Here is a 13,521-nt window from a genome sequence, read left to right on the forward strand (position 1 = left end):
ATTCAGTAATTTATTTTCTTGACTACTCATTCAAATTGGGGAATTTTTTTGTGTGTATATTTTATTGATTATGTTGTTACAATAGTTTCAAATTTCCCCCCTTTGCTCCCCTCTGCCCAGTACCCCCCTCCCCCTAGCAATCCCAGCCCTCTTAGTTCATGTCCATGGGTTATGCATACAAGTTATTTGGCTTCACCCTTTCTTGTATTCTTCTTTTTAAAATAAATAAATTAATTTTTTATAACAATAAAAAATAACAATTACCCACTCTCAGACTTAAGACCCTTTATAATCTTATAAAGGACAATGGTCGAAGGTCTTGTGCTCTTCTGGCTGCTTCAAGCTGGACATGGTCATCATCTAACCTATCCTTGGGTCCAGAAATCCCTAATAAAAGTGGGGATGTGGAGAGGATGGTGGACTTCCCACATGGGAAAGGATCTTGCAGACTCCAGGTTAGTTGACTGTCCCCAGACCATGAAATTCTTGGTTTAACAGGCTGGTGTCCTTGTTATATTCTGGGGGCAACAGATTTGGCAACAGGGTTAAAAGGCATCATTTAATCCATAACCACTCAATGACAAAATGCAGGGATTAATTTTTCAACATCTCATATTAGGGGGAAAGGAAAAAGGCTCTTTGGAGGAAGGTGTGCAAGGCATGTCACACCAATCCAAAACCCTTTTGCCCACTATACTTAGTTTGGGCTGAGGGGATTATTTTAGGTTTCCCTCCTCTCAGACCTCTGGGCCCTTTCTTTCCAAGCCATTAGGATAGAAAAGAGTAACCAGTTTTAAAGTGAAGCCCACAGACCACCCCATTCTTCACCAACCCAGCCACTTAGTTCAGCCAAACCATTGAGTCTCAGGAGGCAACAATGCAGACAGAATTAAGTGAGGCCTATACATACAGACAATCACTTAGGTAATGAGATTATAGGCTTATGTCCTATGAAAACAGAACACACATGTTAATTTATGCAACATAACCCACAAACCAGTCTCAATACCTGCAAGATTATCTTATTGGAAAGACATGCATTAGCAAAGCATTTGACATTCTTCTTGCCTGTAAATTAAGCATCTTTGATGATGCCATAGACCTAGTTTAACTTTCAAGTGAAAACAAACTTTAAATGAAAATAAACTTTAAAGATGGCTAGCTTCACTTCTTTATAGTCTACCACTGAGCATTGTGGTTTTCCTTGAATCATGACCCTTCTCCTTAAGATTACCCTCCTTGTCATTAAAGGGACCGCATTAAGTCCAGTTTTAATTTATCCTGTTCATTTGCATAAACACAACAAGAGCAGCAAATGATCACATATGATCTTTACATCTGCTTTGCTGGAACTTACACAAGGATACTTTAGGGTGACTTTCAGTCTGCCCTTCAGGGCACAGGAGCTGAGCCACATACCTGCCATTCAGCCTTGCCTGTACACACCTTTTCCAAGTCCTTCGGATTTCAATTGTGCTTTAAAGTCCCTTCTAGCCATCTTTCAGGAAAGCAACCTTCGTTCCTTCCCTGGAAAGATTGCCGTGGACCACACAACCAACCAAGATACTAGGCCTCTTTTTCTTGGGGGCTTTTATTAGCTTTGAGACTCAATCCCAGTTCCTCAGGGCTTTTTTGTAACAACCAAAGCCCAAGCATGTCTCCTTTAGGCATGACATTCGAGTCAAAGTCACAGTCAACAAAACCTCTATTAACAACTGGTCTTATTAGTTCTGTGCAAAGAACCTTATGTCGTTACTTACTTATTCAGAATGCCAAATTCTGGAGGGATCAGGTAGGAAAAAATATATACAATGCCAAGAAAAATCCCTGTCCTTCTAATATTCACTAAAATTGCATTTCCATACTTTATATTTTCTTTTGTTCACTGTCCTACATGTGAGGTGTTTTTTTGTTTGTTTGTTTGCTTATTTGTTTTTGGTTTTGGGGGGGTTGCTGGCTCATTTATTAATTTAGTTTGCTTTCATTTTCCCCCCACTAAACATTTTTGTTTGTTTGTTTTTCTATTACAGTTGTCCCACTTTTTTCCCTATTGCTTCTCTGTACCCTGCCCACCCCTTCTCCCACAGTCAGTCCCCACCCAATTGCCCATGTCCATGGGTCATTTATACATGTTCTTTGAATAGATCCTTCCCCTTCTTACCCCCGTCTCACACCCCCTCCCCCTCTGTCACTGATAGTTTACTCCTTGTTCACATACCTCTGGTTAAATTTTGCTCATTTGTTTGTGTTGTTCATTAGTCTCCTGTAATAGGTGATAGCATAAGGTATTTTTCTTTTGTTGCCTGGCTTATTTCAATAAGCATAATTCTCTCTAGTTCCACCCATGTTGCTGCAAATGGTAGAAGTTCCTTCTTTCTTTCTGCTACATAGTACTCCATTGTGTAAATGGAGTACTGGTATTTTAAAAAAACCAGTGCCTGGTCTCCAATGATCCTAATTGGTATAGGGACTTTCAATTTATCTCAGATCCAATGTAGTTTTAGTCTGCACGCATATGAGCATCAATCTGGGAATTATTTTAAAAATAGCCATGCCTGGTTCTTGCCCCATACCAATTTAATTAGGATTTTTAGAGATAAGTTAATATTATGATTATGTAAATTAAAATAATTAATGTCATAAAATTGTGTAGAACTATACAATAATAAACAATACAATATAAAAAAGGTATTATTATCATCCTAATTGCTCAAACATGAAGATTACACATGGAGAGATGTAATAACTTGTCTAAATCAATATAGTTCATAAATTGAAGCCAAGCATACATATGACTATGGTAAAATATATGACTTAGAGCCAAGAGACATTGTCATTTTTACTTCATTGGTTAAGTATTTGATGGACTATCATGTATCATTTCATTATTTTTGTAACTACTCTAGAAGACCCTACTCTGACCAGTGCAGTTTGCAAGCAACTGCCATCTATTGAAATTTGAAGTGAATTTGCCAATGCAACTTGTAAAAAAAACAACTAATATGTTTTAAGCATGTCTCTTCTATAGGACTATCCTAGCACTTTTGCTTATTATTAATACCAACAATTACCTATGTTTGAATCCTATGGAACTTGGGACAATGAAGTACAAAGAGTTCAGCAACTATTATAACACAGCTTATTACACTGGAGTGTCTGCAAAGTATGCTTAATTCTATTTTGGAAGATATCAAAGTGAAAAAGCAAATATTATTGTAAAATACTAAATTATAGAATTCCAATAATGACCTTACTGTTGCTTTTGAGTTTTTCTTTGTTTGTATTGTTTTTTCAGGGGGTGGAGGGTAGTAAAAGGTAAAAGGGTTCAAATATATGGTAATGAAAAAACACTTGACTTTGGGTGGTGGACACACAATGTAATATACAGATGATGTATCATAGAATTATACACTTGAAACCTATATAATCTAACCATTGTCACTCCAATAAATTCAATTAAAAATTAAAAATTAATAAAAATAATATAAAAATATATAACTTTATAAAATGAAGCAGAAAATTCTTAATGTGCTGATTGTGCATCTCATTAACAATATATTTAATAATTGCCCCTTAATCTAATGTTTAGTTCTACTTTCTCTAAACTAAACAAACATTAAATAAAAACATTTACCAAATACTAGCAAATTTAGTTTAGTGATTATTACTAGTTATCTACAATGTTATGTTCATTAGTGCAAATACTTGAAACAAGCAAATTAGTACTATATGGCCTATAACCTCTTAATTCATAATGTTGGAATATATCTTGTAAAGATCATTGAAGGCTTCATAAAATGTAAATGTCATTAGTATTTAGTAATTAAAGAGTTTAAAGGTTTAAATGTCTTGCTTTAAGATTAATTTGACATTATTATAGAGATAATAATTTAATTGAGATACATGGATAGGGAAGGGAGTTGGCTAATTATAGCAATCTTAACTTCAAAACTATTTGTTGAAAACATGATATTATAAAATATATGTCATTCTAACCTAGATTTTATTTGTAATCTATTTCCATTAACCATAATTATCCATGCTATCAACTGTTCAGCACACTAATAATACTTTTCTTTGCATGTAATCATTAGGGATGAGCATTGGAATTCACCATGTTTTAATGTAGTTTTTAATATTGGTGCAATATTGGCCTTATAGGATGAGTTTGAAGATATATTTCTTCTTCAAGTTTTCTGAAAGCATTTACAAAGCACTACTATTCCTTCTTTATACATTCGGTTGGATTTGTTTTGTGGAGTGAATTTTAGTCACTAATTCAAATACTTCACTTCTAGATCCATTCACATTTTCTATTTTCAGCTGCTATAGAGAAAAATTGAAAAACAGTATGAAGTAATAAAAGTAGATAAGCCTAGATTTTATGATTTGTCCAAATTTATAAAGTTGTATCAATATTAATTTAACATAAAATTTTAATGAATCACTTTTTCAATGTATTTCCAAAATATTAAACTGAGTACCCATAGAAGCAAACATCTCAAGCTCAGAGTTTACTGTGCTGTAATACTTAATCAAATTATACAATTACAAAAAGAAGTAGAACTAGGATAAAACAATTTGGTGACAAACGTAAATGAATTTTGGAGTCTCCCTGATGGGAGCATATAGAAAAGATTGCCCAGAAGTTCTCTATATTATGTGACTATCAGTGAATATATTTTCAAAGAAAATGAAGATTATGCTTTAACCTAGATAAACATTTAAGTGACTAATTAAAAGAACTTCTATAATATTTATTTATTATACTACTCAAATTATTCTTTTAAAAACAGAAATGAATTCACTTTAACCTATTAGAGTAGAAATTATTTTCATCATCTGGAAGCACTGGCTCCTCAACTTAAGTATTTGAAAGACAAAAAAATTGTTATGTGTTTTATGGCTATATATAAATGATACAAAAGGTGTCGCATAATAATTTAATAATCAATCATTTGTTACTAGTGGCAAAAAATATCATTGAAATAGTAATTATGAATCTCTTAGATGTTTTATGAAAAATATGCATTACTGGACATACATTTGTGCATAAAATGCAATACAGTGAAAATATGCATAACAAGTAAATTCTGAAGGTGCTCGTGCATAAGGGCCCCTTAATCTCTTCATAGCAGGGAGTGACTGCTTTATATTACTTCTGAGACTGACAAAATGCTGTGAAGTTGAAAGAAAGCCTAATAGAAATTTCAGGGCTGTAAAATTGATTGTGATCTTTTCCTCCTATAAAACATGACAAAACAAAACCTAATTATCTGGAGTTGCTCTATGTTGACAGTATTGTGTTTCAGCACATCATTCAGGACCCTTCTAAGTCTTTAAATTCCATGATATTTTAAAGAAACACTTAATAAATATTGTCGACTGAAGTGTCTTCCCCCACATTTCATTTGTCAAAGCCCTAACCCCATATGATTGTATTTGGAGGTAAGACCTTCAAAGAGGTAATTAAGATTAAATGTGATTAGAAGTATAAGATCCTAATACAATGTAACTCTTGTTTCATAGGAAGGAACAGACACTAGGGATGCAAGGGTACAGAGAGAAAAAGGCCCAATGAGGACAGAGCAAGACAGTGGCTATCTGCAGGCCAAGGAGAGAGCCTGTGGAGAAATCAAACCTGCTAAAACTTTTATCTTGAACTTCCAGCCTCCAGTCTGTGAGCAAATGTATTTCTGTTTTTTAAAACATCCAGTGTGTGGTATTTTTCTATCGCAGACCTAGCAAACTAATACAATAAACTACTCTGGTGAAAATAGTGTAGCAAATGCAAAATTAGTTATGAAAGTTAAGCATATTTATGTCAAGTTCCTTTTGTTGCTATTTTTAAAGAAGGCATTACAGCTAAATATAATTATCATGGTTTATATATATTAATTCACTTTTGTTTAGAACAATTTTAACCTTAGTTTAGAGCCCTACATTTAATTCTTTGGAAGTCCTCACTAATATATGGACTATCTAGAAAGTTGTATTACACAAAAGCTTTAGACTGACTGTACAAGCAATTTTGCAGTGTAATTTATGAAACATGTTATAGGGTTATAGAATCACTAAAGAGTTATAAGATCTCCTGCTAGGTTGAGAGAGTCAATAAGGAAAAAAAAATTAGGAAAGAAAAATGAGATTAGATTTATGTAACATACTCTTAAACTCATCAGTTTTATGATATCCTGCTGGTAGGGAAAAATTAAATTAGACTCAAATATAACAGTGACATTTTAGATTATAAACTGTCACTTTTTCTTGCTAGGCAGGCTTATATTACTTTTTTTTACAGCAATCACAATTTTTAAATTCAATGATCTACGAAAATCTTTTACCTACTCTCAATGCTAAACTCTTCAACACTCTTGGCAGGAGAATCTAAATCAGTGTGAAGCTTTTACCTTTCTTGTCTTGGAAATTTTTCCTTCTAATGGAAAAACATGTTGATTAGTTTTGCTCCTAATTGTAGGGGATCCCGGGATAAAATGGCTTTTAACTTTTCTTTGTTTAAGTTTTGTCGACTACCTTAGATGATAAAATAATAAGAACAACTAGGAAATATGGAAATATACCAAACTTGGAATCTATAAAGTGAAATTTACATAATACCAAAGCAGTTAGGGGGACTGAAATATTAGTAATATACATCTGTTATACCTCCTATTCATTTGAAAAGTTGAAGTATCAGGCAAATAAGATCATTTGAAATTATGCAGGTGGCATGGCTAAGAAAACTTGCCTTTAATTGACTGACTGACAACCAAATAGAGAAGTCTTATGACTAAAACATTTGACTCCCTAATGGACCTTAAAAACATTTAGCTTATTTCATCTGCTTCTTTGGGTGAGAAACATACTTCAAAATATTAAATGGTTTCTCTAGATCAAAGTATTGAGGGAAAATTAGTTGAGAACTCTATTATGAAGTGATAGCATACATTTATATTTAGATGTATGTAGATGCTTTTTTTTGAAATTTACAAATTAGTAATTTATAAATGTAATATAAAATATTAACTTATTTTAAAAATCATTGAGGTATTGTATGTATTTTAAATGCATTTTGAACCAATAGATGTGGTTTCATTTTTAATACACATGGAAATAATTTGTCTTGGCATGCTCTATTTATTAAAACCCATTTAAAAAACAAATATAACTTTATATTTAAAAGTGTCAGAATTAATTTGGAAGAGTGACTATGATTTTGAAAAATTTAACTAACAATATTGCAAGACTTTTTTTAAAACCAGACTGATAAACTCTGTTTTCTTCCTTTTTAAAAAAAATATCTTTGTAAACCTGTAGAAAACCAAGACTACAAGAGGAAAATATATTGGGTCTTATGTAAAAAATATTTTAGGTACATACCAGTAAAATTATTAAAAATCATTTAAAATTCCAATGTTCAGCGTGAACCTGTTCATCCCAATAGCATTGCTGCTGCTACACAAAACTAGCACTGAAACTGGTCCTGGCCATCTGACAGCAGGGCTATCTTGGAAGCAATGTAATTGAGCTAATCTTATTATTAGCTCTAAAATTTGAATTTTCTAATTTTATGCTGAACCTTTTATTTTATCCATGTTAATGTACTTAATGCAATATTTAAAATTTTGTTTTATAATTTTAAAAAAATAATTGAGAAATTTTTAGGTGTATAATTTTAAATTATTTCGTGAAGTTGAAGTCAGCCTTCACTAAAGTGGAAACTGTTGCCACTTTTGTTGAATTATTTGCTATACTAACCTTAATTTTTCAAAAGTAATGTGACTATTATGAGAAAACTCTGATAATGGGTTATAAATCTTTTAAAAGCTATGAAATAGCATTTATAAATATGCAAGATACTTCCTTTCACAGAGTTGGTAATGTTTTCTTGATGGAAGTGGGGTTCTTGTGATATCTAAAGAAAAAGAATTTCCTGAGACCCACAAGGAGAATGTAATCCTGTGGTATAGTTTGCTGGTGATGTACAATTAATGAGATTCCCCTGCTGACATCACAATGTCCCATCTCCATCCATCTTGCCATGGAAAAAGCCCTATCTTGTCTTCTGTAGAGACAGATGAAGACCACTACCAAGAGTTTAGGCTCTATATCAAAGTACACTTCAGTCCAGCATCCAGCTAGTTTAGTGTATGTTTCCAGCTGCAGGCTCTTGCTGTACTTCAGTATTCAGGCTCCCTCATGGAGCCCGCATGTGGAATTGCATGGCCATGGGCCACATAGCTGCTAAGGCCATATGGCCATGGAGAGAACAGGCAAGGGCACCATGTCAGAGAAAGAGCTCATTTGTCCCCCTGTGGTTATAACCATGAGCTTGGGTTTGGGACAGACCAGGTGTTTTCTGAACATGACCAATCAGCATTCTACCTTTCTGTGGGTTTTGAGTGGTCCACACCCTAGTTAGACTGATGAGCCTCTATGGTTCAATACCTCCCCTCATGCCTCTTCAACAATCTGTTACCTTGGGGAGGCAATGCTGTAATCTCCTGGAGTGTGGAGAGCTGTAGCTTCATAGTAAAGCAAACAGGTTCCTGCTTCCCAGTTTATTAAGATTAATGTCCACTTCCTTTTGCTCTCTTTTCTTTTCTAAATAACTAGCTAAATAGTAATGGTAACAGTAAGATACTCAATGAGTAATCTTCTTATATCTTATTTCATTTCTTGGCATTAAGAAGCATATATACTTTTTGGTGAAACCTTAGTTGTCTACAGGATTCTGAGCCCCTATACCAATTCTATTAATGTAAACTATTTTAGTTTTCCTAAATATATATTCAGTTGCTCTTGATTTCATATAATAATTCCCCTTGTTGTATATTTTGGGAAGATTCCTTGTGGCTGTATATATATATATACTATTTTTATCATACTTTTATTTTTTCTTCTATGAGTGACTATCACCTAGCACAGTTATTGCTGTGGTGTATTTCATATCCTTTATTTAATCAACATTTTTAAATTAAATTATTAATTTACTTTTTTAAGTTGTTGTTCTATTACAGTTGTCCCAATTTAAAATTGAAATTCTATTGAAAGAAAGAGCTTTCCCTTCTACTCTTACATTTTATTCGATTATTTATATAAGCATATACTCATAAATACTTATTTTATTGTATGGAATATATGTTCTTTCTATACTTATTCAATTTTAGTGCTCAATTTTCCAAAGTTTGGCTACTGGGACCTTTTTTGAAATTGGTACCAGTGTCTTTTCCCCATATTTTTATTTTTTTACTATTTCTTTTAAGATTCTGAAATAGATTTTTTTTTCCTGTTAGGTCTGAATAAAGCATTTCTGCAAAGAGTTGTTTCCTACTACTGAAGAATGGCATTTAAAAATTAAGATCTGAGTACATTTGTATTTATTGCTACTTGATTATTTTTGTTTCTGGGACATCCAGCCATAGCTAAGAAATACATGCATATATACCCAAATACATTCACACACACACAAATTATTATTTATGCAGTTGTTTTCTCTTTTGTTATATATTTTTATTTAATTTTATTGTGACCAGAGAGTACTTTTGTTTTCTCTTAAAACTTATTTTTTAATCACTTTATGACTCATAATATAGTCAGTGTATTTATTCTGGAATACAGTTTCAAGAAAGTTTTGTACCCAGAAGTAATGTATTTCTATTCTCTGTCCTTCATTTTCTTCATCTGTGAAAAACAGTGAAACTTTATTCCTGGCTCTGACATTTAATATTTGTGTAAATCAAGTAATTTACATAATTTCTCACTGAACTGTCTTTGTGCATCTTAAAATGATGGTTATAACAATAAACATTTCAGAAATGTGAGGATAACAAGATAACTTATAATCCTGCACTCCTGAAAAGTCACCTGAAAGCTAAAATCTACCTTGCCAGCACCTTTACCTTGAACTTCTCAGCCTCCAGAACTGTAAGAAAATAGATTTCTCTTTTAAAGCTATTGAGTCTATGGTATTTTATGATAGCATCCCAAGCAGATTAAGACAAATTTTAGTAATGAAAAGGGGGTGTTGCTGTAATAAATAACTAAAAATGTTGAAACCTCTTGGGAACCGGGAAATCAGTGGAGGCTGGACGAGTTTTAAGATGCATGGGAGAAAAAGCCTGGATTTTCATAAAAGGACTATAAATAGAAATATGGACATTAAAGGCAATTCTGGCAAAGACTAAAAAAAAAGAGAGAGAGAGAGAGAGATGTAGGGGACCACCCTGCATGGTTTCAGGCATTTTAGCCTAGCCAGAAGCTAGGCCCTCCCTCCGAGGCCTAAAAGTCTTAACCAGAAGACCAGGAAGGCTGCAGGCAGGCATGACCTCCAAGCCCATTCAGGGGGTTCCTGTGGGAATTGGATTTAAAGAATGCATATTCTGCTTTGAAGCTTGCTCTGTTTTTCTCATCTCTTAAGGTAGCTATAGACCTTGTGTAACATAAAATACCCAGAAAATGTATAAAGCTTTGCACCTGATGTCCACGTAATGCCAGTATACCTAATAGACTGTGACCCAGAATGCTCACTGTGTTCTTTGCATTGTTATCAGTGATCAGTGATTGCTAACAGTAATTCAAGCATTTGAAATTGACTGATAATTTATGTATCCTGACTCTGTATCTCCTGGATACCCTACTCAATAAAAGGAATTTGGAAGGCACGATTGGGGCTCTTCTCCACTAGAGATCAGCCACCTTTCCTCCTCCCAGACAAAATACAATGTTTGAGTTACTTATTGTCTCTCATCCATGATCCTGAGAACACTGCTGGACAGTGAGCCTCCACCAAGCTGAGGGCATTTTGGGCAACCTGTCTCAGAGAGAGAGAGAGAACCTGGACCAAAAAGCCTCCATATTCTTAGATAATATATAAATAATAATAAACAGAATATTTGTAGAAGTATGGATATCTGTAGGCTATTCTCTGAGGTCTCAGATGGAAATGAGAAAAACATTATTGGAAAATAGAAGCAAAATGATCCTTGTTACAAAGTGAAATAAAAAAACTTGGCTAAACTTTGTTCTGGTGTTTTCTGGAAGGAAGAATTTATGAATGATGAAATTGTATATTTATCAGAGGAGATTTTTAAGCAAAGTACTGAAAGTGTACTTTTATTGCTCTGCGCTGCTTACAGTAAAATGTAAGAAGAAAAAAGAAGTTGAAGAATAAATTGGTAGGCAAAAAGGAACCACAGCTTGGAGAGTTGAAAAATTCTCAGCCTATTTATATTGCAGAAAAATGCAAAAGCTTGTTCTGAAGAGAACACTAAGGGTATGGGTTGGCTGAGTAACCACTTGATAAAGAGATCATGGGTGTAATTTGGGGACTTCACAATAACAGGAAAGTTGCATTTTAGACTAAAGTAAACTGAATGGTGTGATTTTAAAATTCTAGGATCCTTCACAAAATTTAGCTTACATTCAGAAAGAAATCTAATTACCAGACTGTTAACAGCCATCTGTGAAAGCTCAGCTCAGGGTCTAAACCAAGATAATTGAGGTTTCTTCAGTGCTTTGGCACTAATTGGTCATTTGAAGCCCAGGGAGTTTTCAGATTGATACCAAGTAAATGAAAACCTTTTGCTTATTCACTGTGGGTAAAGTGACAAGAAGCAAAAACAAAGCCAACCTTACTCATTGGAAAAACTCAGAAATTTCTGCAAAAACTGTTTAGAAACAAGTATATCTAAAATATATGTGCTATTCTGTTTGCTTTTTCTTAAACCAAAGCAAATCAAGAGTATTAATAATTTTTACATAACATAAATTAAACAATACTGTAATCATGGAAAATTGTGACCCAACCCACCATTCTTTTGACATTGTTTCTGTAAATGATGACTCTGCCTAATATGTAGCTTTTAGATATGCAGCATGTTTGTATAACAATCTTAGGAACAAATTTAAAATATACAGACTCTGACCTTTAGTCATCAAAGCTCTGGGGAATTTGCTGACCTGAAACTGCAACACCTGGATGATGAAAACCAGGATGATGAACACCAGACCATCACTTGACCAGTTTTGAGGTCCTTATCAGAATGGATTATGCTGATCTGCACACAGGGGAGTCTTTAACCCCCTCTCTTGATTTCTTTATTCTTCTTTCCCTCTCCATCCTTATAAAAAAAACCTCTGCCTGCAACAGAGATGTGGAGGTGAGATTTGAGATGAGTCCCCCATTTTCTCAGGTGGCCAGCTCTGGAGTAAATATCTTTTCTTCTCCCCAGCACCTGTATCAGAAGTTTGACTTTTGTTGTGGCAGGCAGCTGAACCTATATTTAGTTACAGGTTTTGATGACTCTGCCAGGACAGCGTGGTCCCTGGTAAGCCCTGGATGGCTCCAGCTGTGGTCCCAGGTGCTTATGGCAGGCTGACTCTATGACGGGGATTGCAGTAATATCTAAGCAGCTGCCAAGAGTTCTTTATTTCAAGGACTCTCCCTGCCCTCCCTCTAAAGGCATCAGCTGCCAGAAACCCTTAGCTGTTTAAAGGTAATAGGTTATTGTTGGGCTCTTGAGCCTGAAACAGGGTAAGTGCCTATATGCACAATCAGAAGCCCTCTGCCCCACCATCTGCATCTTTGAACCTCTTTGGGATACCATAGGAATCACGTGGTAGCTTCCATTCTGTGAGAAGCAAGGCTCTGTGATGAGAAAAATTCCAGTTCCCTGATGTGTAATTTGGTTACAGCACTCTTTCTGGTCTGGTTACATGGAATTCTCAGTACTAAATCTTAATTGCTTATGTATTGTGGAATGTTTTTATCATTGTGTTTTTGATGTTGGATGTGACTGCCTTGAGAAATTTGTATAGCAATAATACTGCTCTTTTTATCTGTCTGTTAGTTTTGTTTCTCTGTACTAATCCCAGTTTCTCTGTGGGAAGAAGTCAGTTTTTGTTTGAGAGCTCTTGTCTGTCTGTTCTGTTTGAGAGATCTCTGAGAGCTCTCATATTTTTCTCCTGTCTGTTTGAAATAAAAATTTGGTTACATTTGTTCTTTGCTTGCTTTCTCATATTTTGGGAACTATGTTTGATCTTTGCTGTTTTGCACACACTGGGAATCTTCTGTCTTCACCATCTGGACTTTATGCCATTTGGACTTTGTCAGGGTCCTTTGTGGTACCTAAGACTAATGTCCCAGCCCCTCTATATAGATGATTTAGCTTGAGAGTTCTCATTTGTTTGAAATTTGTCTTTACTTTATATGTTGTTTTGTTTCTCTTTTGAAATGGGTTGGTTCGATCTTGATCCCATTAGAAATCCCATTAGGATGTATTTTAGACTAATTAGAATTGTTTTGCCAAAGGTATGGTAAATGGGCTAAAATATTTTTGGTGCAGGCTTTTGTGTTTTTATATCATAAATATTCTACTCAGATAGTAAAACTCAGAAAAAAATGAGAAAATGAGTTTTTTAAACACCCTAAATTTTCCTGAAAGTTCAGGAGATGCTGCAACAATGGGGACAACAGGGAAATTAATGTCACCCCAAACCCTATGTAGGCTGTGGAAATCT

The sequence above is a fragment of the Furipterus horrens genome, unplaced genomic scaffold (genome assembly GCF_987537825.1).
Source record: "Furipterus horrens unplaced genomic scaffold, mFurHor1.1.pri manual_scaffold_9, whole genome shotgun sequence".
Classification (NCBI taxonomy): domain Eukaryota; kingdom Metazoa; phylum Chordata; class Mammalia; order Chiroptera; family Furipteridae; genus Furipterus; species Furipterus horrens.